Genomic DNA, 25,185 nt, shown 5'->3' on the forward strand with positions numbered 1-25,185 from the left:
TTTATTAATCACTGCAAAAACATAATGGAAATGATAAAAGTGTGCAGGCTACATAAAAGTTTCAAATGTCACTCCCAGCCCAGCTTCGCGGTGTATCTTTTCCCCATGAACAGGACATCGTTTACCGCATGCAGCTGGATCAGTTTTAGGGTCTCTTCCTCTTCCCTGTATTACTTAAAAAAAAAAAATGATAATACTTTTAAAATATATTGCTCACTATCATCTTCTAGCTACCTTTTGAAACTTCCTTTCTAGTTCATTAATTAATTTATTGACAGATAATTAATTCCAGCAAACTATATGTACTGAAAAGATTTTTCGGTGTACTTTCTAATCATATATTTAAATTGTGATCATAGATTCAAAAAGATTAATTTTATTAGCAAAGAGACTCAATACAACATATATTTCACAAATAATTGGCTTGTTAAATAACTTAATATCTACAATTTCCTAGCTAACTACAGTTACATTATATTTATGTGCAGCCGCGTCTGCTATATTTGCAAATTGTTCCCACTTGTCTCCGCCTTTAACGCAAAGAGTTCAGGGACTTCAGCACAAAAACACTCAACTGTTTTGTACTCTCAGTCGAAGGGTGCAATGAAGGGCACATAAAACACCCTTCACCCGTTCCCTAAGGAATTGGGACAACCCTTAAGATGGCGAAAATACTTCTGCCCCTCAAGGGAAGATAATGAGTGAGCAAATGTGCGGTTTGGGACGCAGCCTTCGTGTGACACCGCACCTGCATGATCACCCTGTTCCCCAGCGTTCCCGTACTTCCAGATTTATGACTACACCACTGCTCATGATATGGTTCCGTAACATCAGCAATAAGTTTTGCAGAACAAGAAACAGTGATCTAAGATGTTGAACATTTTACGATTAAAGAACTGAAGTATAAAATGTAATTATGTACTGTTTTTGCCGCCTCCTTCAATTTGGCAACATAGATGACCGCCTGTTCTGCCTATATGGTTATGCCGGCCCTGCTTATGTCTAAAGTTGGATTGCAGCGGCCATCTTGATGTGACCAGGACCTGTGAAAGGGGAATATACATAACCGTGCTTCAGGAAGGAGATGGGCAAGTAACGGACTGGAACTTACCTTGAATTGGTGAAACTCCTGACATTCGCAAATATAAAACCCAGACAGCCCTCCGTGACCCCGCATATTGTTTTCATTGTGAATTGTTTTAGTTTGTTTTGGGACTTTCTTTTGTCATTTAATTTTTGTCTGTGTAAATATTATCTGAAACAAAAACACATTGGAAATGTGAAAAAATGCCAAGTTATCAAAAGTGCCCAGCCATTTAAAGTGGAGATATCAAAAACACAAGCTAAGTTAGAAGAAACAATTGGGGCAACCTTGGCCAACACCAAGCACATAGGAACAACTGTAAAAGCTGTGGGGGGTCAAGGTTGATGGACATGGCAAATTTATAAAGATATGTGTACTAATATGTTTTATAGCCAGCTCTGGGCGTTTATTTAGAAAGCGCAGACAAAATCAGCAGAGCACGTGTAGTGACTGGAAAAAGACAGCTCTGTACATGTGCACAATGAGCAGAGGGCACTGAATTCTACGGAGAGCAGAATTCAATACTACACTGGTCATCCCAAAGTACATTTTTGTATGCAGAAAAATGATTACAGCAAGAGTACTGGTAAACATCGCATTTCATTTCACTGACAATTTCGTAGTAAGCACGGTATTCGCGCTGTGCTAGTCTTCAAACAGTAGAATGGCCTCAAACACTTCTTTCTCAGCTATGCTGAGATACTTCGCTTCATTTGGGTCAAAGACCCAAGAGGCATTGAAAAATGCGGCTGCATGTTGACAAAATCGGCTAGTAGAGTTGCACCTGCATGTAAGTTTAAATCAATTGACAGCGCTGAAAAAATGGAAAGTGTGAACGGCTACATTGCAAAGAAAGACAACCGAGCTAGTTCAACATCATCAGCTAAACCGTGAAAAAAGTGTTTTTGTTTTTTGGTTAAGGTGGAATTTCAGGTTGTGTTGGTAAAGTTCTTCCCAGGGCACCTCGGCAGAGAAAAGACCAAATACCTGTCAACTCTCCCTTATTTGCCGGGACTCTCCCTTTTTTGGACACTTCTCCTGGGACAGATTTTCTCCGTATTTTGCTCAAAACTCTACTGTAAACATTTTTCAAACGTCAATTTCTCGCTAACATTTCAGGTACTAAAATCATGGATAGATACCATGTAGTTTACGGTCTGAGGTTACTACATTCCCTGTCTGTACCAAGCAGGTTTTAGGACCTAAATAAAACCTAAATATTGATGCAAATTTCAATCTTCTTGGACCACAACATATTCTCACATAATCCTAAGCAACTTTGGAAAAAGGCATACTTTCTTTTTACTGGTGGGACATGGGGACAAGAATGAAGTTTGTGGTAAGCACGAGAGATTACAAAAACACCAAGAACGTTACATATGCAGAGACCTTTACATGTTGTGGCTAGTTCAGCAAATCTGAAATAGACAGATTCCCAGACTCACAAATTACAAAGTATTTTGCAGGAAAGTCTATATACAGAATGTGTTTATATACAGAATAGTGTGTGTATTTAAAATTAAAGATAGCTGACAATAAAATATCACTGACAGTAATATTAGTGATCCGCCACATATGTGCAGTGTAATGAATAACATTGCAATACCACGTTGTTGTGTATTTTGGCTTTTTTTATTTTTTCATGCTGGACTTACTGAATTTAGAGGGTTTTTTTCTTGTTATAAAGTAGGTGCCATATGTCGTCCTTTGATGACTAGGTCAATGTGAATTTCCAAACTCTTTGTGTGATGAAAGTAACAACGCATGCTTTGCGGTTGTGCAAAATCAACTACAGTGGACCTGTTTACAAAGCATTGGCTGCTGCCAAATCAGCCACCCATAGCCACAGTACAATAAGAACCACAGGGGCCAAGAGAGAATTTGATTGTGAAGCTTCTCATGGTTGTTTTTCTGTTTTGATATTTTTCTCTTTTTAAAACAATTAGAAGGAGCACTGTATCACAGTGTATCATTCTACCACATAATAAAGTGGAATAGTTGTATGTCTTTGCCTTAAGTAGGTATTCACTTCATTTCAGGCCACTAAGATTTCAGTTTCAAAAGCTCCCTTATTTTTGAAAACTCAGTGTTGGCAGGTATGGAATACTGGCTAGATTTTATTGGCCTGGTATTTATAGCAATATACGGAAATATGTAGCATCTTTCTCTTGGTGGATTTGAGGGATCTTTGTTATTAATTACTCAAACTATCACCTTTTGTTACAATTCTATTGGTGGATACTTGACAGGGCAGGGGAGGTACTGTGTCTGTGTGTGGTCTTACTCTGATTCTAATTCGATATGTTAATCATGTTGTGTCAGTCATGGCAGAGATCCTCTATTATTTAACAGTTTTGATAAAACTGCCCAAAAACAGACAACCCACCTAGCATCATTCTCTTGCGCAAAATGGAATAAATAGCTGCAATTGGGCAGAAAAACTGCCTATTTGGCAGGACTGCTTGTCTCTGTTATTTTATTTATTTATTTATTTATTTATTGCATTTATATAGCACTTTTCATAATACAAAAGTATCTCAAAGCACTGTACAGTACATAGCAGAAAAAAAGAACAAACCACAAATACATTTGTATAGCATGTCACACATACAACTGCCACAATCAGACCTTTTAAATAACATATAAATAACAGTATACACAAAAATAATACAAAAGCAGCAATTTTAAAGTTACATTAAAACCCACTAAGATAAGAAAGCCATTTTATAAAAGTGTGTTTTTAGTCTTGACTTGAAAACTGTAATGGTCCCAGCTTCCCTGACAAATGAAGGCAGAGCATTCCATAATTTAAGAGCTCTACAAGAAAAAGCTCTACCTCCCATGTAGCTTTTGTTGACCCTAGGAATAACCCGCAGCCCCGCATCCTGTGCTCTGAGTGCAATTTTTAAGCGTAGTTCCCATCTACTGGACAGCAAATACTAAACTAAAACACAGTTGCTCCAAATGTATTTTATTATCCACCAAAACCAGCCAATCAATACTTTGCACCGACGAAAGCAACCAATCCTGTACCTGCAACTGTCGAGCTGACAGGCTATGATTGGCTGACTCTGCATTTGCAGGTACAGTATTGGTTGCTATTTGACTTATCTGTGTCACTGTTTTTTGGAAGAACGATGAGATTCAAGGTATTAAATATATATATTTCTGTATGTAACAATTTGAATTAATCAATCTATAGATTTGCTTTGTCCTTTGAAACTGCGCCTCATTCCTTTCACTCTCGTCAGTATTAGCATCTAGTATTTCATGCATCAACAAGATATCACCTGATACAGTATTAACTGCAAGCAATAATGATTAAATAGCAGTTAGAACAAAATGGTGGTTTTAGCCAAAACTCACATCTGCCATCGCTATACAGTGTGGGATTTAATGTACATGAATGTGTATGGTGGAAAACTCAGCTACACAACGGCAGTATTGTCACATATTCTGTGAGAATATAGTTTGCCTTCAGCAATTGAAATGTTTCCAAGAATGATGAATAGTGCACATTTTTCCCAGTTTGAAGCAACTGCATTTCCATATCAATCACAGCCTGCAACAGCTCTCAGAGATTAATTCTGTTGTGAAGTGTTGCTTTTTCTCGCCACATTAACAAGCCTCCAGCTAAGTCACAGCTGAGACTAAACTGTTGCTGCAGGAAACCTGGCCTAGCACAAGCGAGGCTGCTGATTAAGGTATCAAAATGTACACATTGTTGTGGGGTTTTTGCTATTAAGGACTACAAAACTGGCAGTTAGTCTTACATAAAAAATACAGTAATAAGAATGTAAATCTTGGATAACCACAAGAAAATCAAAAAACAGCTTCTCTAACATTCCTTGATTTGAATACCAGGTAATACCAGTAAAGTGTGCCAGATGAGCATCACAAGATTATCTGGGTACATTTTACTATACAGGCCTATTTCTTAAATAAATTGATATTAATTTCAATAGATTACACTCTGTCCTAGAAGAATGTAAGCTTGAATACAATACAATACAGTGCATTATATACTCTCAATTTCTAGGTAATAACCAAAAGCCAGATAAAATAAACATCTTATGCATATATTTAAAAAATATTCCCTGAATTTGCTTCCATGATATTCTGAGAGTTTTCAAAAGGTGCATTACAACAGGAACCAGCCAACTTCAGCAGAAACTACAAGGAAACCAGCATCCAGAGATGTTAAGAGTGTGAGCAGGGACATACAGTGAGGTAACAGGAGCAAAGTCCAGGGTCAAAAGCACCATTTTAAAATCAACGAATTGGCAAGAAAATATAATTGGGATACCACTATGATACAATATGTCACCCTGAAAAATCAATATTGTACAGTAGCTGCTCCTGTGCAACCACTGCCCCCTCCCCTCCTCAAATACAGAACCATTGCAGTGTGTCCCAGTATATTTTTGAAGGTAGTGTGTGTGTGTGTGTATATATATATATATATATATATATATATATATATATATATATATATATATATATATATATATATTAATAATGACTGTACTTAGGGCAGTTGACAGGCTTGCTTGTACAAATCGATTTTTCTCTATGCTTGCCAATAATATCCAATTATTCTGCCTGAATAAATTGGAGTCTAAATGAACCACATCAATCTATACTTAGAATTCTGCATAATGCAAGATGACACTTTATATGAAATCTTGGTTATGTCAGAAAAAACGCCACCATTAGCAATTTAACTAAAATATTAATATAGTCCACATAATGATCAAACTCTAACATGGTAATGTCTGAAAGCTTAATACTCAATTTGTGTTCATTCCAACAAATGTGTACAGTAAACTACATAAGAGTTAACAAATAATCCCTGCAATACTACAAAGCCCAGCTGTTATGATTCACAGACGATCAAGCTGCACTGACTGCTTTCAGCTGCAGTCTGCAGGCGTTGCATGCATTAGCAAGAAGAACAACACCCCTGCTCCATTGTAGACTGCAACAGCTTACTGTATCCCACATTAGTGCAAGTATCCAACAAGGAATGGAATATATAGGCAGTACCCTTTAGTATAATGTCACTGAGCTACTGTATCAGGATTTCAAGCTACTGAAATAGCATGTCTTGTTACTACAATGACTACTATTACGACTACTACTACTACTAATAATAAACTAATACTGTACAACCAAATATAGACACTTCATAAGTAAATGCAATGGGGTGTCTATCTATTGCACTTATCCTATGATTCTGTTTATTTTACAATATAACTCCACATACAGTACCATGTATTAATCGCAATACTGTTCATTACTGCATTAAGTACAATACTGTTCACATTGTATTATTAAACATCAAAAAGCTGTACACAAACAACTGGAGCATTTGTTATAACATTACAGGAACTTGTTTCCATTGACTCTGCATTATATTGGGATTATATCCAGAATACTTCAGTCTGATAAAAGGAAGTGATATTAAAACAGGCTTGACAGTAGTTTTTTTTTTAACAATTATTTGTATTACTTCCCGATTTTCTCCCAATTTTGGAATGTCAAATTATGATTCAACCTGGCTCACCGCTGAAACCCCTGAACTTACTCGGTAGAGACTCGCACTCGCGTCCTCCGAAACTAGTGTCGTCAGCCATCTGCTTTTTGTTCCTCTGCGTCCGCCGTGCAGCCATCTCAGAATATACAGCGTCGGAGGACTACGCAGTTCCGAATTGCATACAGGCAGGCCTGCAGGCACCTGGCCAGCCACAGGGGTTGCTGGTGAGCCAAGGACTCCCCAGCCGACCAAACCGGGCAGCGCTTGGCCAACTGTGTGCCGCCCCCTGGGAACTCCCGTCCATGGTCGAGTAGCATAGCTTGGACTTGAACCGGAGATATCCAAGCTATAGGGCGCATCCTGCACTCCGAGTGCCTTTACCAGATGCGCCACAGGAGCCCCCCATTTTTTCATATTCTGTGGATGCAGGTTGAATTCGTTTGTACCATAAATATAGTGGGTTGTATTCAATTGATTTAATCTGAGTCAGATCTTAATGCTGCCACCACTGACATTATTCAAAACTAACTCTTTAAAAACATCTTTGATTTGATTGGCAAGAGTGATAATGACCTCCAATGTTTACATCAACTGCACAGACCCCAGTATCTGTTATGTGCATTTCAATACCCTAGCTCAGGTTGTGGGTCGACACACTTTTCCCCCGAGCGCGACAAAATACATGATGGGTGTTTGTAAGCAAACAAAGTAACAAACAGCCATGCCTGCGTCAAGGTTTCACTTCCGCAAGGAACCTGCAAGCCATTTCTGTTTATTCTGTTTAGCCATAGTTCTGTTGATTGAGACGCACCATGAGCCAGATTGCTGCAGGGATGGCATGGAGCAATGAAGAAACATTTGGGCCTGAGAAGCTTGGATGGAAACGTCTGTAACAAGCATGCCATCTTGTGTACTTGCTTCTGTCACCCAGGTTGACCCTGCTTCTTCAAAAAGCATGTGTGAAATTGTGTAGCTTACCCGCATGACACCGGGTCGCGACTCGGGTAGGATCCGACCAGGGTAGAGCATTCCAGTGTGAAAGGGGCTTTATTATCCACATTTGAAAATGTTGGCCACCATAAAAGTCCACTTGGCCACGAGGTTCTGAGAGCTAGTGGCCAAATGGCCACCAGCCTACAAAGTGCTTTGTCCCACCCTGGGAAGATTGAATCTAAATATTGTGGGACGCATTAGCTGATACAAGATAAATATAGGTATTAAAACAAAATGACAATTCCTTGGTAACAAAGCAAAAAGTTGCTTTAATCATTGAGCCTCATTCATTTCAATTCCAACCCCTTATTTGGGATCTAATTTGTGGTAATTGTTACTTCACCCCTAACAAAGTAAAATATTCCCACAATACACCCCTCTTCCAATTTTGCACCATCACTTTTAGGAGCTGTTAGATTTGATGCTATGTTACAGGCACTATGACCTACTGGTTTCAAGTATAACATTCGTAGAGAAACTGCAAGTCTAAGCAAGCATACACATTAGACATATTAAATCAGAATAGAACAAGTGCAAAAGGGGCACACAGATAACATAATATGTCTATTTAGTTTACTGTGGGCCTGTCAGGTTCCATTTATCTAAATTGGTAAAGGATAGTTAATATTTCCAATTTTTCTTTTTGTTGACCAAGTAAGAAATCTATTTTTCCCACAGAGGCCCTCGTGTTAGTGCCATATTCTTGGGAAGACAACAGCTATTCTATTTCTGACCGAAAAATAGCTCTGGACTCTTTTGATTGACAATACTGTTGCTGAGCTGTCAGAAGTCATTTAAGGGAGTTTAATTTATAATAAAACACCTGTAATATGTAGCACATACGTTTGTTCAAATGGAAATACCAGTATTCTGCGTATAACCTGCATCAGTCACAATGGGCCTGACAGATTTTGATAGAGGGTTGACTGAAAGCACTTGGTTGGAAGATTATTTTGTGTCCAACGCAGCACAAATGAATTATATTTTTGAGACACAGACTATTGGCAAATCTGATTAACTGTTTTCCAAATTCAGCTGCCTTTAAGGAACTAATCCTTTAAAAAAAATGTGTACTTACCCCTCTAGAAGAATTGTCTATTTAACCAAATTACCGTAGTTTGTAAAATGGGACCAGTTCAGTGGGATACAATGCCAACTACAGTTAGTACTGTAAATGTCATGTTTTAAACAGAAAAAGTTATAATAATATACAATTTTATTTTATTAAAGTTCAAGGTTCCTTAAATAAAAAAAAAACATCAATTAAATATGTTTCGATTTTTGTTTCGACACTTGATTTTAAATGGATGCCAAAAGCGCAATATGCAAATTGGCTTGAATACATGTTTAATTAACCAAATGTATTGTAACACCGTGTAACAATTTTTTTTTTTTTTTGTTCCTGGGTAGTAAGTGTTATTTCCTAATTGCTTATGCCTCAAAAGTATTAAAAATGGCTATTATTCCCCACAAACTTTGCTTTTGTGACCAGGACAGTGATATTTTGAAATTTACCTATTTTCCAGAACATTCCAGATAGATTCAGTGCTGAGTAAACTTGGAGTAACTTTCTAGAACTTTCCAGTAATATAAATAGTAGTATGAATACAGAGGCCTTAAGCCCACCAGTTCAGTTTAGTTCCAGCTGCCTAAGTGGATACATATCTGCATTTTTCTGAGATGGCATCAAGGTCATAGGAGACTTCAAAATGGTGGCATTCCTGATGGGTCTCCAAGGCGGTTTTACCAAGTTTCCCTGCTATCTTTGCCTTTGGGACAGCAGGGACACCAAGGCGCACTACCACAGGCGGGACTGGTCACAGCTGACCGAGTTCTCTGTGGGGAGGAACAACGTCAAGTGGGAGCCACTGGTGGACCCCCAGAAGGTGCTGATGCCACCACTGCACATCAAATTTGGCCTTATGAAACAATTTGTCAGAGCTCTAGATAAGGAGTCGGCAGCCTTCAAGTACCTTCAAGACTTCTTCCCTAAGCTGTCTGAGGCAAAGGTCAAAGCCGGTGTCTTCGTCGGACCACAGATAAAGAAGATCCTGGAGTGCAATGAATTCCCCAAGAAGCTCACTAGTAAGGAGAAAGCGGCTTGGAACAGCTTTGTCGCTGTGGTTCGGGGCTTCCTGGGCAATCACAAGGCCGAAAACTATGTGGAGCTGGTTGAGACTCTAAATTATAAATTCAAGGAGAACATGGGAGCGTACTCGGAGGAGCAAGGCGAGTGCTTCCACCAGGATATACTGGACTTTGAATGCCGCTACCAAGGACAGTATAACGAGAACATGATGGGAGACTACATTTGGGGGCTGATTCGTGAAAGTGATTTACAGTATAATCGTAAATCTCGAAAAACTACTCACTTCTAAATCTTTTGTAGTCATTTTTGTATTACTTTAGTATAAATACATGTTAATTTGGATTCATATGTTGTTTTTTTTCTGACTTTATGTGAACGAAAAGACACAAATTCGCCCGTTTTCTCATTGGAAATAGGTAAATTTCAAAATATCACTGTCCTGGTCACAAAAGCAAAGTTTGTGGGGAATAATAACCATTTTCTATACTTTTGAGGCATAAGCAATTAGGAAATAACACTTACTACCCAGGAACAAAAATTGTGTTACATAGTGTAATCATAGCAAATTCATGTAATTTAAAAAAGTAATCAATTTTTCCCTAGTAAAAAAAACAACAAAAAAACAACAACAAACGCATTTATAAATGAACCATTTTGCACAGAAAATAAATCCTGAAATGACAGGTTTCGTATTCTGTGTGGGCTAAGCTATGTGCCATCATGACGATAAATAAAAACCCTGATGATATGTAAGAGGATGCGTTTGTTAAACCTCCAGTTCATTTAAATCCTCATCTATTACATTGTCACACCAATCTACAGACTTGTGCAGGAAAGCACATTTACATAACATACTGCTGTTGCTAAATAGCTACAACCAGTACCAGGGGGAAAACAGCTGCTCTGGTGCAATGTGGAAAATAAGAAAGTAGTCATACAAGTTAGTATTCACAGATTAAATACTGTAGGAAACAACAGGAATTGTAATGCAAAAAACCTTGTTATAAATATTTCACATGTTATGTGCTGTTCAGTGACTCTAATCTCCTTTGCTGGAGTATATGGAGAAGACCTAAAATAACTCTAAAATATTATAGTTGTCATGGCGACAGAACTCAAATCAGGAAAAAAAACAAAACATAATGGGATTTTCCTAAGCATTTTTTCAAGGATTCTGCATGTCTCTATTCTGTAAAAGCATTTTTTATACACAAATTAAATGTATTTTCTTTATTTGTTAGTTAAAAATATCAATATGTTAGCTTTTTCAAAGCATTTATCATAAAGATGGGGATCATAAGAACTAGAATCCCAAGCCAGTATAATGCAATACAATTTAATTCATTTTCAATTTCTAGTGGAGGGGGGACAAATGTAAATATTATTTTGAGAATGCACTTATTTTCAAACAAACATCTCACAAAGTAAAACTAATAATTAGAATGACAACACATACTAAAATCAAATTAGAATGTGTACTAAATATAATGTTTTTTGACCCGGATGGCCTTCCTTACAGAGTAGCCTTCTGCCGCATGGATGCGTGCATTCACTGCTGAGTGACAGGCAGGAGATTGAGACAGAGGTTGAAGTTGATACGCCCCGCAGGCGAACAAGATTTATTTACATATCAACACACTGAACAGCACACCGGACGCTACCGGCAATGGCAGTGCATGGAGCAAAATACAACACAGTGTACGAAAACTGGTAGGATCTACAGTATCTGAACTAATCTTCTCTGTTCAATAATAAACTAACGTTGCTGAAGAGGTTGATCACGGCGGATAAACGGTTAGGGTGGATATGTGACGGGCGGATACACGACGGACTTTTGTTGTTGTGTGATCCCATTGAAGTGCATTGAAACTATTGTATTGCTTAAGTATTGTCTTAGCGCAGTTTAGCAGCTGTTAAACAGTTCCCTTGCAAAGTGAGGGTGTGAGGAGAGTCTGTTGGAAAAAATCCGAACCTAGCAGCACTCTGGAAGACGCCAACTACTAGACAGGTCTGTACCCTCTCCTCACCGCTCCTGCTCCCACTACTACTGTACCTATGACTGTCTGTCACATCCCTCTCACTCACTTTCTCGATGAACTCGACTATCTCCTCTCCTCCGTCCCCTCTCTGTCTACCCCAACTGTCCTGTTAGGTGATTTCAATATCCATCTCTCCAACCCCACCCACTCTCCCGGATTCCTTCCTCTCCTTCACTCCTTCAACTTCTCTCTCTCCATCCCCTCCTACCCACAAAGCTGGCAGTCAACTGGACCTCAACTTCTCCAGGGCCTGCTGCCCCTCCACCCTCTCTGTCACCCCTCTGGACACTTATTAAAATGTTGCACCCTCATTTTCTTGTTCTTTATTCCGCTTTTAAATCCAAAATAAGGACTTGGGGAATTCAAAATCTTATTTAGTTGTTTAACAGCAAAACACTGAATTAAATTGATTTTATTACTAGTATTGTAGTATTGTTAATACAGTATACCTTTTATTTTACAAACATAAACAAATTGAAATTTCAACGATCGTAGATTAAAAGAACTAAGGGTGTTACTACTAGTAAAACCAGACCATGATATAAACAAAAGACACTGTAATAACAACACTAATAATAATAATAGTACAATTCAGTATAATTTACAGGGTTTGGCTGTGAAACAATTAAATGGGCTTTTAAATCCTCCACGTCCTTACTTTCTCATTTAAATGTGGATTGAAGAGCGAGAATAAGTGATTATGTATTGATGTTAATACAATTACGAACAGTGATTGTAATAAAATGTATCCATCTTAAAAAGCTATAACTTTATTAAAGATCAGTCGCTTGTTTAAATGTTGCACCTTTGCCGCTTTCCCAGCTGCACTGTATCCTGGTAGAACCTACAGCACGCTCAACGCTACAATAGTGTAACGACCCAGCAATTTCCATCGTTGCAGGACTTATTGACTGTCCCATTTGTTTGTCTTTTACGTTTATGTATTGCATAATGTTTTGCTGTGCCACGCCACTAGATGGGGATGGGGGGTGCTGGTTGTCAGTCTGTCCGGGTTCGTCAATATTAGACATGCATTTGTACCCCTAGAATGCTGGCGGGAGATTGGGATCTGAATGGCATGCCCGGGATTGGTGAAGGTGGATGGAGGGCGCGGTTTAATGTGAAGCGATAAATAGGAGTGCAGAGGCTGTCTCAGTGAGAGCGAGAGGTAGACTGGAATTTAGCAGTTTTTATTATTTATTTGTTTTGGTTTGGAGTGGTCCTTAATTGTTTATTTGACCTGCTGAATTCGAGCATGAAGCTACTGCCTATGTGGAGCCTGCTTTCATTTTACATGTGACACCACAATATGTTATTTTAGGAAAATCATATTTTTCTAAATATTGCACTCTTAACTAGAAGGGGGGGGGGGGGGGGGGGGGCAAAAAGAAAATCTCAGAAGGGAGGCACAGCAAAAAAAGTCTGGGAACCCCTGATCTAAACAAAGAGCTCAGCTTGTTGCTGAGATTTTTGGAGGTATGTATATCAATTTGTATATTGCATTTATAATTTACATGTATAAAATGTACATTATAAACAGATTAACATGTTTTGAAATTATTCAGAGAAGTCTGTTGTGAAATTACTAACAATGTACTTTTGACAATCAATGGAAAGCTCTGTGCCCTTTCCCTGTTTGTTTGTTTTTTAACCGAACTTTATTGGCCCTTTCGTTATTTGTTTTACTGAAATGCAATAAGCATTTCTTAAAACAAGATTTGTAACAGGATTGCAGAAGGAAGGGTATTTCTCTCTCAGTAAGATAATGATTCTTTAATTTTCCCTTGAATTTTGACTCATGGAACCAATCATACAAAACTTGCACTGGCCTAGCGCCCCAGGCATTCCACGCTTGGAACACGTATTCCTAAAATCTAGAAAACTATAGCATGATGACGGTATGATGACATCAAAATTCTAGAAAAGAATGTTGCTTTCTGTGTGTGGTGGGGTGCCCCGCCCCTGTGTGTATTTTTGTGTTATATGTTGTATGTGGTGTGTATATATATATATATATATATATATATATATATATATATATATATATATATATATATATATATAGGGCTATGTAACACAAGTGTTGTAAACATGTTTATTTGTATTTATGCATGGGGATTGCACTTCACCGTGCAGATAAAATGTGTATTAATATGTGAGCACGGGTGTGCACAAATTAGTTCACGTGCTGGGATTGAAGTGAATGATTAATTAGTAATTGAATCCTGGCACAGGTGTATATATATATATATATATATATATATATATATATATATATATATATATATATATATATATATATATAGATGCATATTTAGATAAACCTGCAGTTTTAAATAGGGGGTTCTTAGCTTTTAGTTTAATTTACAGGTTTTGCTGCAAGCAAAATGTAGAAAATGGACAAATGAGGGTGCACAAATCACTCACTCTGGGTTAGTGTGTTCAGTGAAGAGAGAACGAGAGTCGGGAGGAGAATTATAGAGATAAATAATTGCTACGCATGCTAGTTTTAGACTAGCACGACACTTATTTAGTGTTCGCTGTGTTTTGTTTGTCTGTCTGTTTCTTTTGGCCAACGTGCTCTTTTGTTTTGTTTGCTCTGTGTTTTGTTTAAATCATTTATTTTACAATAAACCGTCACAACCAGCCAGCCTGTTCACATTTGGTGTCAGAACCGGGATAACAGCGCCTCCAAGACTCAGGCCAGAAGAAGTACTGTGGTTGCAATATTTTTTTTTGTTTTTTAAAACTGTGTCTCTGAGAAAACTGACCTATGAGCTGGTTCTGTAATCAGCTGCGGTAGGAGGACAAGGGGGCACCCCAGTGTGAAAAGTGCAGGGACTTTTGGCATCTCCAGGGGGAATGCCCATACGAGGACCCCCTTTTCTGGGAGTTGGTCCGCCGGGAAGAGGTGGACAGCTCAGATTACTGGTTCGACCTCAAAAGGCGAACTAAGGAGCCTGAACGTCCACAGCCCAAGAGGGGGGAGGCCGGGCATCGACAGCCCTAGAAGGGTAAGCTCACGTCTCCAGCGTCCAAGAGGTGGGAGGCCGAGCGTCCAGAGCCCAAGAAAGGGAAGCCCAAGTTGCTAGTGACTGAGGGAGAGCCGCACCAGTCTCCAGAGATAGGAGACTACCTGCTGCTCCCGCCTCCACCGCTAGAGGGAGATTACCTGCTGCTCCCACCTCCACCTCTAGAGGGAGACTACCTGCTTCTCCTGCCTACACCACTAGAGGGAGACTACCTGCTGCTCCTGCCTCCACCGCCAGAGGGAGACTGCCTGCTGCTCCCGCCTCCACCGCCAGAGGGAGACTACCTACACCTCCCGCCTCCACCCGCAGAGGGAAACTACCTGTTACATCGCCTCCCAAGGCCTGCTTGCCGTCGCCTGGGGTGGCTTGCTCGCTGTTGCCTGGGGAGGTCTGCTCTCCGTCGCCTGGGGAGGCCTTTCTGTTTAGCCTGCAGATGCTTGGTGACGTATTCAGAAACAACACTGAGTGTGCTTCCTCAATATGAAAAACCATTAAATGTGCACACTTAAGTGAGCAATACCACTGCATGCAGCCTGTTGTTAAATCTTACTCCCAAATTTCAAAACATGTTCCGACGTCCATTGTCTTTTGTCAAATAGTGTAGATGCAACAGTGAGTAAAGGATTATAACAAGGCCAAGCCTTTTGAGATATGCAGGCACTGGCCTATGACACAGGTAGATCTTGTACTCTTTAATCAGAGATTGACTTTCATATGTGTTGTCTGTTCCACCTGTGGCTTATGTGGTATAGCTGGTGACTTTCAATGTTTGCTGTCTGACAATAGACTCGCCATAATAGTGTAGTACAACTAATATTCTTATGTTTAGCTAATTACAGTAAGCAGTAGTCCATTGACTCTGGATATGTTAAAAATATGACATGTTCAGGTCATACTTTATTTTAAACTTATAAATATAGAATCCATAAAGGCATAAAATGAATCAGCACTTTTAATAATACACTTTGATGTTCACATTATTAGAAAGTTGTTAGACTTGTCTGACTGCTAATTGCATCAGTCCCTTACATATTAAAACTCTTCCAATATTTGTCTTTTATTATTTCAACATTTTAATATATATGTACACATATACACTACAACACTACATCAATACAACACAGTTAGCTTTCGTTACATTTAAAAAAAGGACAATTGATAATGCATAATGTGGAAATCAGAAGGCACTTCAGCAGTGCAAGTCAAACCTTACATGTTACATGAATGCGCTTTTCATATCATCTTGCTAGAAAACGGCATCAGAGGATGGAATGACTGGGTTCGATAGCTGGATCTTCAAAGAATATTTCAAGCTGCAGCCTGATTAAGAAAAAAATATCTCTGTAAAATGCAAACTGTGCCTGAGAAGTAACTATTTGTAATTGACGGGCTGTAAAATCCAACCAAATTCAGTCAACTTTGGTCTTTGAGTTATAAACAATAAACAACAATTATTTACAAAGCTATACATTGAAAAAGGGATATCTTATTTCCAATACACATAAACCTGTTCCCAATAAGTATGCAGAATGGTATGGATTATAATCAGGCCTTCTGATTTTCCCTGACTTTTCTACACTCCTTTAAGAATTCAATTGATACCTGTTATGCCATTCTTGTATCTCAATCACAACTGAGTAACGTGTTAACAGTAAAATGTATTTCATCTACAGGTTTTTTTTTCTGTGAAACGACTACATTGGTTTTTAAATTGGCCAAGCCTTCATTTTTGATTAACAAGCAGAAAGTACAAACGAGATCGCAACATGTTAAGCGACTAATATTTATTAAAGCTATAATGAAAAATAAAGTATTTCATGCTGAACACAACTTATTACAATCGTTCGTTACATTAATAAAGTCGCTTCTGTTTGGAAATGAAGAAGTGAGACTTCGATTTAAAATCCCATTTAGTTGTTTCATAGAAAAAAACCCATAAATTAAATCAATTTTACTATGAACACGTTTTTCAGTTGTTGATGAGATACATGAAAGGCTTAACAGGTTTCAATTGAATTTTTAAAGGAGAGTAGAAAAGTCGGCAGAAACCACCTAAAATCAGAAGCCCCAATTATAATCATACATTTTCAGATTAGGTCTTAAGCAATGGACACTTCATTACAGTAATGCAAAAACAGACAGGACTAAACCGGATTTATGTTCACTAATGATTTTTCCTCTTTTAGAAGGTCATGATCTCCAAGTACTATGGCAACCGGGACTGAATATTTTAGCAAACAAGGGCCTGACACTGACATTGCAATCAGTGAATTAACAAAGCATTCAATACTGTCTCTAAGAATTAAATTACTGTGCTTCATAAAATTCAGACAGTGGAAGTTGATATACAATATGTACTTAATTACGGTAATTATGTCCAGCAATATTTCATCTTCAAGGGTATTAAAAACGTTATTAATTATATTAACAGCTCTTGCAGTACAATTTTGCAGCTCTGATTTTTGATTCCATGCACACAATTATAAAATCTTTCATACTGCAATACTATTTATTTGTTTTTGCACTAAGGTATGTCCTTGACGTAGAAGACTGCTACAATTTAAGGTTTTCTCAGGGAAGTTACAGACAACAAGTTCAACATTTATGTACCTAAAACCATTATCTATTACTATACATGTATAACCTTGTGAGTACACCACGCCCCTGTATTATTATTATTTGTATATATGTATGTTTTGTATTTATTATTATTATTATTATTATTATTGTTATTGTTATTGTATTTGTAGGCGGGCGGATGAAGCCGTCCATCCTAATCATTATTGTGTTTATGTGCGGGCGGTCGAGCACCGTCCGTCTTTTATTATTTACTGTTTGAGACCGGCGAAAGAGCCGGTCTTGTAATGTGTAGTAGGTGGGTATGGGGTTAAAACTCCTTCCCTATAACTCTCGTGGAAATGTGGCTGGAGCCTTAATAAGGTAATTTATTAATAGGTAATTAAGGCTCCAGCCACGAATATAAAAGACCCACTCTCGGCTCAGAAGGGGGTTGGGTGTTCACAGGTGGAACGAGAGCGAGAGCAGCGAGAGAATTAAAAAAACAAAACGTACAGGACCAGTGAAGGCATTTGCTCAGCCTGACCTGTATTGGCTGTTCGATTTTTGTGTTCGTGATTTTGTTTTGTTTAAATATTCATTTTGCTCTGTGAGCAGTGTTTTTGTGTTTAAACTTTTTATTTTGTTTTTGTATTTAATTAAACGGCGCGCTGCGTCTTTTTGCCCTGCACTACTGTCTGTGTTTTCTTTCCGTTTCCTGAACCTGACGTCACCACCCACACGCCACACCAAGCCATCTGTGACTATATTCAGCAAGTCAGACACAGTTCTTGCAGTACATTAGGACAACTATGAAGTATACATATATTGCATGTGTATATGGAAAAGATGAATAAACCATACATTCAAAACAACTCTGTAGACACTAAGTTTACTATTTGTGCCTACATTATATACTGTCCCTCTCCTGGATATAAACAATCCCTCAGTTTGTCTAAACTCAATTCCTATTCTTTCCTAAATGGCATAAATGACACAAATGTGCTCTGTGTCTTCTTTCATTTTATCTTGCCGATTTGAAGGTCTGTACATCAATACTAAAGCAGTTCACTGGGAGGGCAAGGAGAAAACCCAGTCAAGCTTTTTATGACCAATCTATACATAGTAATCTATAGACATGTACACACACTGAGCATAGGCTGACTGAAAGGGGAGCAGCTTCGGCATTGCAATCAATTAGCGAAATCATAATGCCTTCAGACACAAAGGTTGAGGGATCAAGTACCTTTGTGGGTTGTGTTTCATTACTAATAGAAATCACAATATTTTGTGTAAAATGCATTTCTTTTTACATTTAATATAAATATTAAGGCCACCGTTGTCTAGTTTAACTAGATAACATTTAAAAAAAAACTGTTTTACTGCAGTAAAAAGTCATTTTTACTGAAGAGAAAACTATGTAACTGGATTTTAATTTACAGTCTCATACTACGAAACAGAACCTAACAGGGTAACAACATTTTAGAAGTCGAGTTAAATTAGGTACCCTGGGCCCTTAATGCTCTATGGATTAACCATTCAGACTGGCTGTGGGTTACTCCTTGTTTGAAAATATTGTTCAACCAAAGGTTCCATCTCTGGAAGGTACAAATAATGTTGTCCTAGATAAAGTTGTTATTTTATGTAAACTACATGTGAAGGAAATTCACAGGTGAATAGCAGTGACCATGATGATCTAGGTTACACAGATTACACAGATTTTTCTTGGCAGAACAGAAGTGTGGCTCCAGATTTATCAAGGTGTTTATAACTTTAAAGTGCATTGTGCAATCTATATATATACACACACACAGACACACACATACATACACATTATGTGAAAGATTTCACAGTTTTGAAAGGTTTGATAGCCCTTTTTAATCAGACCCAGACACAAAAGTTGAAGTTTAGGGCACTTTTGTGCCATTTTATTATTTAAAAAAAAAAAAAAAAAGAAATAATAACAAAACAAAACTCTGTTTTGGAGCGCTAACTAAACTTGTTGCTTTGGGTTCTATCTAAAATCGGGGGATGAAGCCATTTACAAAACAAAACAAAAAGGTTTACACACTACCTATAAAACAAACAAACAAACAAACAACAAAAAATAAAAAACACAGGTTTCTTTGCCGGAACAGCCTCTCACTTCACACTGAATGGAGACTGCCTCGAACACAGATTTTATCCCATTGATATACCTGAGGTGCGTTCAACTAGGAAAATGTTTGCAAACAGTTTTAAACTTTTTTCTGTTGCCAGTCTGTTCGCCTCAAATGTTTGCTAACTGAGGCAAACACTCTGAAGACGTAGTTTGCGTAAAAAAATAATGGCGACAGGCTGGGAGAACATTTCTTTGACTCCGGGGGATGGACAAGTTTTGTTAAAAAAAAAAAAGCTGAAAGCATTACTTCAGGTATGTTTAATATTATAATGTGACTCAGGGGCATGTGCAGGAATTAACATTTGACCGCTATTGGGGGGGCACATTAAAAATAAATAAATATAATTTTATATATATATATATATATATATATATATATATATATATATATATATATATATATATATATATAAATTATATTTAATTTATTTATTTTTAATGTGCCCCCCCAATAGCAATATATATATATATATATATATATATATATATATATCCATAACTGCGCGTTATGAGGAAATACGTTCAGTTTGTGAGTGTCAGTGACAGAAAGTGCAAACGCAGTACATTGACAAGCAGAAATCAATTGCAGTGCCCCTGCTTGCACGCCCCTTGTGCCCACCCCTGATGTGACTTATTTGTAAAATATTGGTATTTTTCGATAAAATTGATCAAATATGTATGCATTTATGATGATGATGATGATGATGATGAAGTTTGTTTATTTAGAAAGAAAAAAGAAAAAAAAATGAATTCCAGTTTTAAAATAGCTAATCCGGCCATTTTGCTTTCGGATTTTAGGATGTGTTGCGTATTTGAAACGGTTTGTGGAATGTTCAAGAAACTGTTCAACTAGCCTTGTTCAAAGCTAACACAGTTTGTTGCGAAAGTTCGCCTAGTTGAACGCACCTCTGCCTGCTACTCACAGGCATATGACGTTGATTATCTCGAGCCAATAAAACTTCTTCCTGGCACAGTCCCATGGCATTCTGGGGGATGTAGTTCTTTTTCCCTTCCTGGACTACATATTTTCCTTTTCCTCCCCCTAGTCTGCCACAGTTATTACAAATGTGTTTATTACATGACTTAAAAGAAAATGGTGTTACTAGTTTTGTAAATTCAACCATATGATTTACAATTCACAAACAAATGTGCAAATGACACCAAGTGTAAATATGACCAAGTGTGACAAAACTGATATACAGACGTGCTCAAATTTGTTGGTACCCTTACAGCTCATTGAAATAATGCTTCATTCCTCCTGAAAAGTGATGAAATTAAAAGCTATTTTATCATGTATACTTGCATGCCTTTGGTATGTCATAGAATAAAGCAAAAAAGCTGTGAAAATAGATGAATTATTGCTTATTCTACAAAGATATTCTAAAATGGCCTGGACACATTTGTTGGTACCCCTTAGAAAAGATAATAAATAATTGGATTATAGTGATATTTCAAACTAATTATTTTATTTAATTAGTATCACACATGTCTCCAATCTTGTAATCAGTCATTCAGCCTATTTAAATGGAGAAAAGTAGTCACTGTGCTGTTTGGTATCATTGTGTGCACCACACTGAACATGGACCAAAGAAAGCAAAGGAGAGAGTTGTCTGAGGAGATCAGAAAGAAAATAATAGACAAGCATGGTAATGGTAAAGGCTACAAGACCATTTCCAAGCAGCTTGATGTTCCTGTGACAACAGTTGCAAATATTATTAAGAAGTTTAAGGTCCATGGAACTGTAGCCAACCTCCCTGGGCGCGGCCGCAAGAGGAAAATCAACCCCAGATTGAACAGAAGGATAGTGCGAATGGTAGAAAAAGAACCAAGGATAACTGCCAAAGAGATACAAGCTGAACTCCAAGGTGAAGGTACGTCAGTTTGTGATCGCACCATCTGTCGCTTTTTGAGCGAAAGTGGGCTCCATGGAAGAAGACCCAGGAGGACTCCACTTTTGACAGAAAAACATAAAAAAGCCAGACTGGAATTTGCTAAAATGCATATTGACAAGCCACAATCCTTCTGGGAGAATGTCCTTTGGACAGATGAGTCAAAACTGGAGCTTTTTGGCAAGTCACATCAGCTCTATGTTCACAGACGAAAAAATGAAGCTTTCAAAGAAAAGAACACCATACCTACAGTGAAACATGGAGGAGGCTCGGTTATGTTTTGGGGCTGCTTTGCTGCGCCTGGCACAGGGTGCCTTGAATCTGTGCAGGGCACAATGAAATCTCAAGACTGTCAAGGCATTCTGGGGCGAAACGTACTGCCCAGTGTCATAAAGCTCTGTCTCAGTCGCAGGTCATGGGTCCTCCAACAGGATAATGATCCAAAACACACAGCTTAAAGCACCCAAGAATAGATAAGAACAAAATATTGGACTATTCTGAAGTGGCCTTCTATGAGTCCTGATCTGAATCCTATCGAACATCTATGGAAAGAGCTGAAACTTGCAGTCTGGAGAAGGCACCCATCAAACCTGAGACAGCTGGAGCAGTTTGCTCAGGAAGAGTGGGCCAAACTAACTGTTAACAGGTGCAGAAGTCTCATTGAGAGCTACAGAAAACGTTTGATTGCAGTGATTGCCTCTAAAGGTTGTGCAACAAAATATTAGGTTAGCGGTCCCATCATTTTTGTCCATGCCATTTTCATTTGTTTTATTATTTACAATATTATGTTGAATAAAAAATCAAAAGCAAAGTCTGATTTCTAATAAATATGGAATAAACAATGGTGGATGCCAATTACTTTTGTCAGTTTCAAGTTATTTCAGAGAAAATTGTGCATTCTTCGTTTTTTGTTGAGGGGTACCAACAAATTTGAGCACGTCTGTACGTTACTCTGGTTTGTAAACAGTTTCAATCTTTGTGTAGAGTAAGTAAATAATGACACCATGCTCACATTTTTTGTTTTGTTTAAATAAGGCCTATTTTACAAAGTTTTTTTTTTTTTTGAAGAATGGTGTTTTTTTTCAGTTTATTTTGGTGGATGTAATAAAGTTTTGTATTCATAAAACTGTTCTCAACTGTATGTGGTTTCTTTAACAACACTCATATACAATCATGTAAAGAATTGGTTAATCTTAAATTGTTGGTTAATCTTAAATCTTAAAGTATTGCTCGTTTTTGGACTTTCTACAAAATGTTTGATGTCCAGAAGCTTAACCGCAGTACTTGCAGGAGGTATGCTGTTTGTTGTTCACGTTTGGACATATCTTGCTTTTCAAAATCCCCCTTTTTTTGTAAAACAATCGTAAATCATTTTTCCAAAGCACTCCACAGTGGCGGCAGCAATCTGAATATACACTGGGAATATATAGTTTAGAGACCCTTATAAAAGTTTATCACAGTATTTTTGCAATGCTTTCCTATGCTTCAACATGCTATCATTGTGGTTTATTAGACTTTGCTATGCTTTTACTATGGGAAAGTTTTATAAGAGGAAATAAATAAAGTATTCATATTGTTTTTGTCCAGCCATAGTTTAAATAGTTAGACTCCAGTTACAAGAGAAATAAGTCTCCAAAGGAAGGTAAAAATGTCCTTCTCCTCCTCCTCCTTTTTCTCCCAGCGGTTTTCTTTTTTTGCAGATTTTTGCAGAGCCCAAGCATTTTTATCCACACATATGTATATTACAGAACATCTGAGTTTAATGACAATTAACTTGTTTTGTCAGCAAAAAAATATATACTTGGTAACGTGCTTATTGTGACGTCTATATTAAATGATTTATTTCTGTTTTAAAATGGAACATAACATAAATATAAAAAAGGTCTAGCATTTGAAACTATAACCTTCAGTTTGCAAGCGTCTTGTGTTACTGTCAGTGCTACCTGATTAGTTGAGAAAACAAGCAGTATTTTGAAAGATGAAGTCAGCCAGCTGAGAATTCTCAGGACACATTTTGGAGATTTTTTTGGAGATTTTTTTCGAGTCATCTCATCATCTCATCATTCTGAGATTCTGATATTGATCTCTGAAAAATGTTGGTTTGCTGTCATTTTAACACTCATTGTCCCTGTTGAGAGGCTAAAACGTTAAAATGACTGCTAAAAAAATAACGGATTATTTTCAAAGCAAAAATAGTGACAATGAATGCAGGGTTTTCAAAATCAGCGCAATCCACCTCCTAATACTATATTTGCGCCGGCTACTTTATTAAAAATATTAAGATTATTTTCAGGTATTATCATTCACTCAATTTTTTGTTGTATTATTGTACTATACGGTGATATATAGTACATAATAGCTATACATATGCACAAAAAAAAGCATATTCCTTTTGTGATATTGTAAAAAATATGTACCCAGGTGCTTGTGAGAGATATTGGGGGTTCATGTATAGAGGCTGTATGCCTTTAAGAAGAAAGGCATGATGGGATATCAGCTGAACACTTGTCAGCTGACATACACATGCTAAAGTGCAGAGGTGTGGATTATTACACTCCGGTTTCATGAGTGAGTACTGTTGTGTTAAAAAAATGGTTAAAATGAACAGTTGCATTCAAAAAATGGAGATCAGCGAAAAACAAAAATGGACGTGCATTAACAAAATGCCCTGAAAACTTAACAAAAAGAAAACAATTTAAATGAAGCAATAAACTCAATAATTACGCTAAAAAGGAAGTGAAAAGGTTACGGTTTTTTATCTTTTTTTGTGAACTACAATAAACCTATGTTATCTTTCCACAGTCAAATCATAAGTAAGCCTTAAGTAAGCACGGTAATTTGCCATAATAAAAAAACAGTCATGAATGTAAAACATAAAAAAGAGCAACCAGATATAGTAAACAAAAGACAATACATTATTCAAATTCTTTGTCGTATTATATATTTAAGGTAAGGCACATTTATTTTTCCATTACAAGTGCTCTCGGCTATAATGCTTTGCTGCCCGGCTGTACAGAATTCCTGGGGAGAACCCTGCATTACAAACTAATATTAATAAAATGCATTATAAACTTTTACACTGAAGCCCTCGATACAATTACCGGCTTATTATGCACAAGTTGGTGTAGTTTATTCCTGTTTATTATTATTATTATTATTATTATTATTATTATTATTATTATTATTATTATTATTATTATTATTATTATTATTCAGTTTGTTCAAAGCTTGCCAGGGCTACTTTCAGCAGATCTCAGTTGTTAATAAAGTATTGCTTGATACGTCCTTTAGTTATAACTTGTGCATGGGCACGTCACAAACGGACCTTCACTGCTGGGCCCTTACTAGTCAATTTGCATGTCTTTTTAGCATGAGAAGGCGATTTAACCACCCTTTTTAGCCATACCATTTGTGTGCGCGCTACGTCACATTCTCACAACAATGGAGAGAGAGTTTCTAAACTGCAGATAAACCAACGAATAGAACCCCCTTTTTTTTTTATTTAGTCATCGCCAATGGTTTTTACTCTGGTTTTCTCCCCAATTTGGAATGCCCAATTATTATTTTTATCCCGGTTCACCGCTGCAACCCTCCCGGGACTCTGGAAACATGTTATTATTTATTTCTTAGCAGACGCCCTTATCCAGGGCGACTTACAATTGTTACAAGATATCACATTATTTCACATTATTTTTACATACAATTACCCATTTATACAGTTGGGTTTTTACTGGAGCAATCTAGGTAAAGTACCTTGCTCAAGGGTACAACAGCAGTGTCCCCCACTGGGGATTGAACCCACAACC

The 25,185-nt window shown here is 37.5% G+C and overlaps 1 protein-coding gene across 1 annotated transcript in view; it reads right to left on the reverse strand.

Annotated features, from left to right (window-relative positions):
* The window catches only part of LOC117402329 (disks large-associated protein 2), a 199,451-nt gene that overhangs the window by 97,528 nt on the left and 76,738 nt on the right, over positions 1-25,185 (reverse strand). The window lies entirely within an intron of this gene.

This window comes from Acipenser ruthenus, chromosome 5, assembly GCF_902713425.1.
Source record: "Acipenser ruthenus chromosome 5, fAciRut3.2 maternal haplotype, whole genome shotgun sequence".
Classification (NCBI taxonomy): domain Eukaryota; kingdom Metazoa; phylum Chordata; class Actinopteri; order Acipenseriformes; family Acipenseridae; genus Acipenser; species Acipenser ruthenus.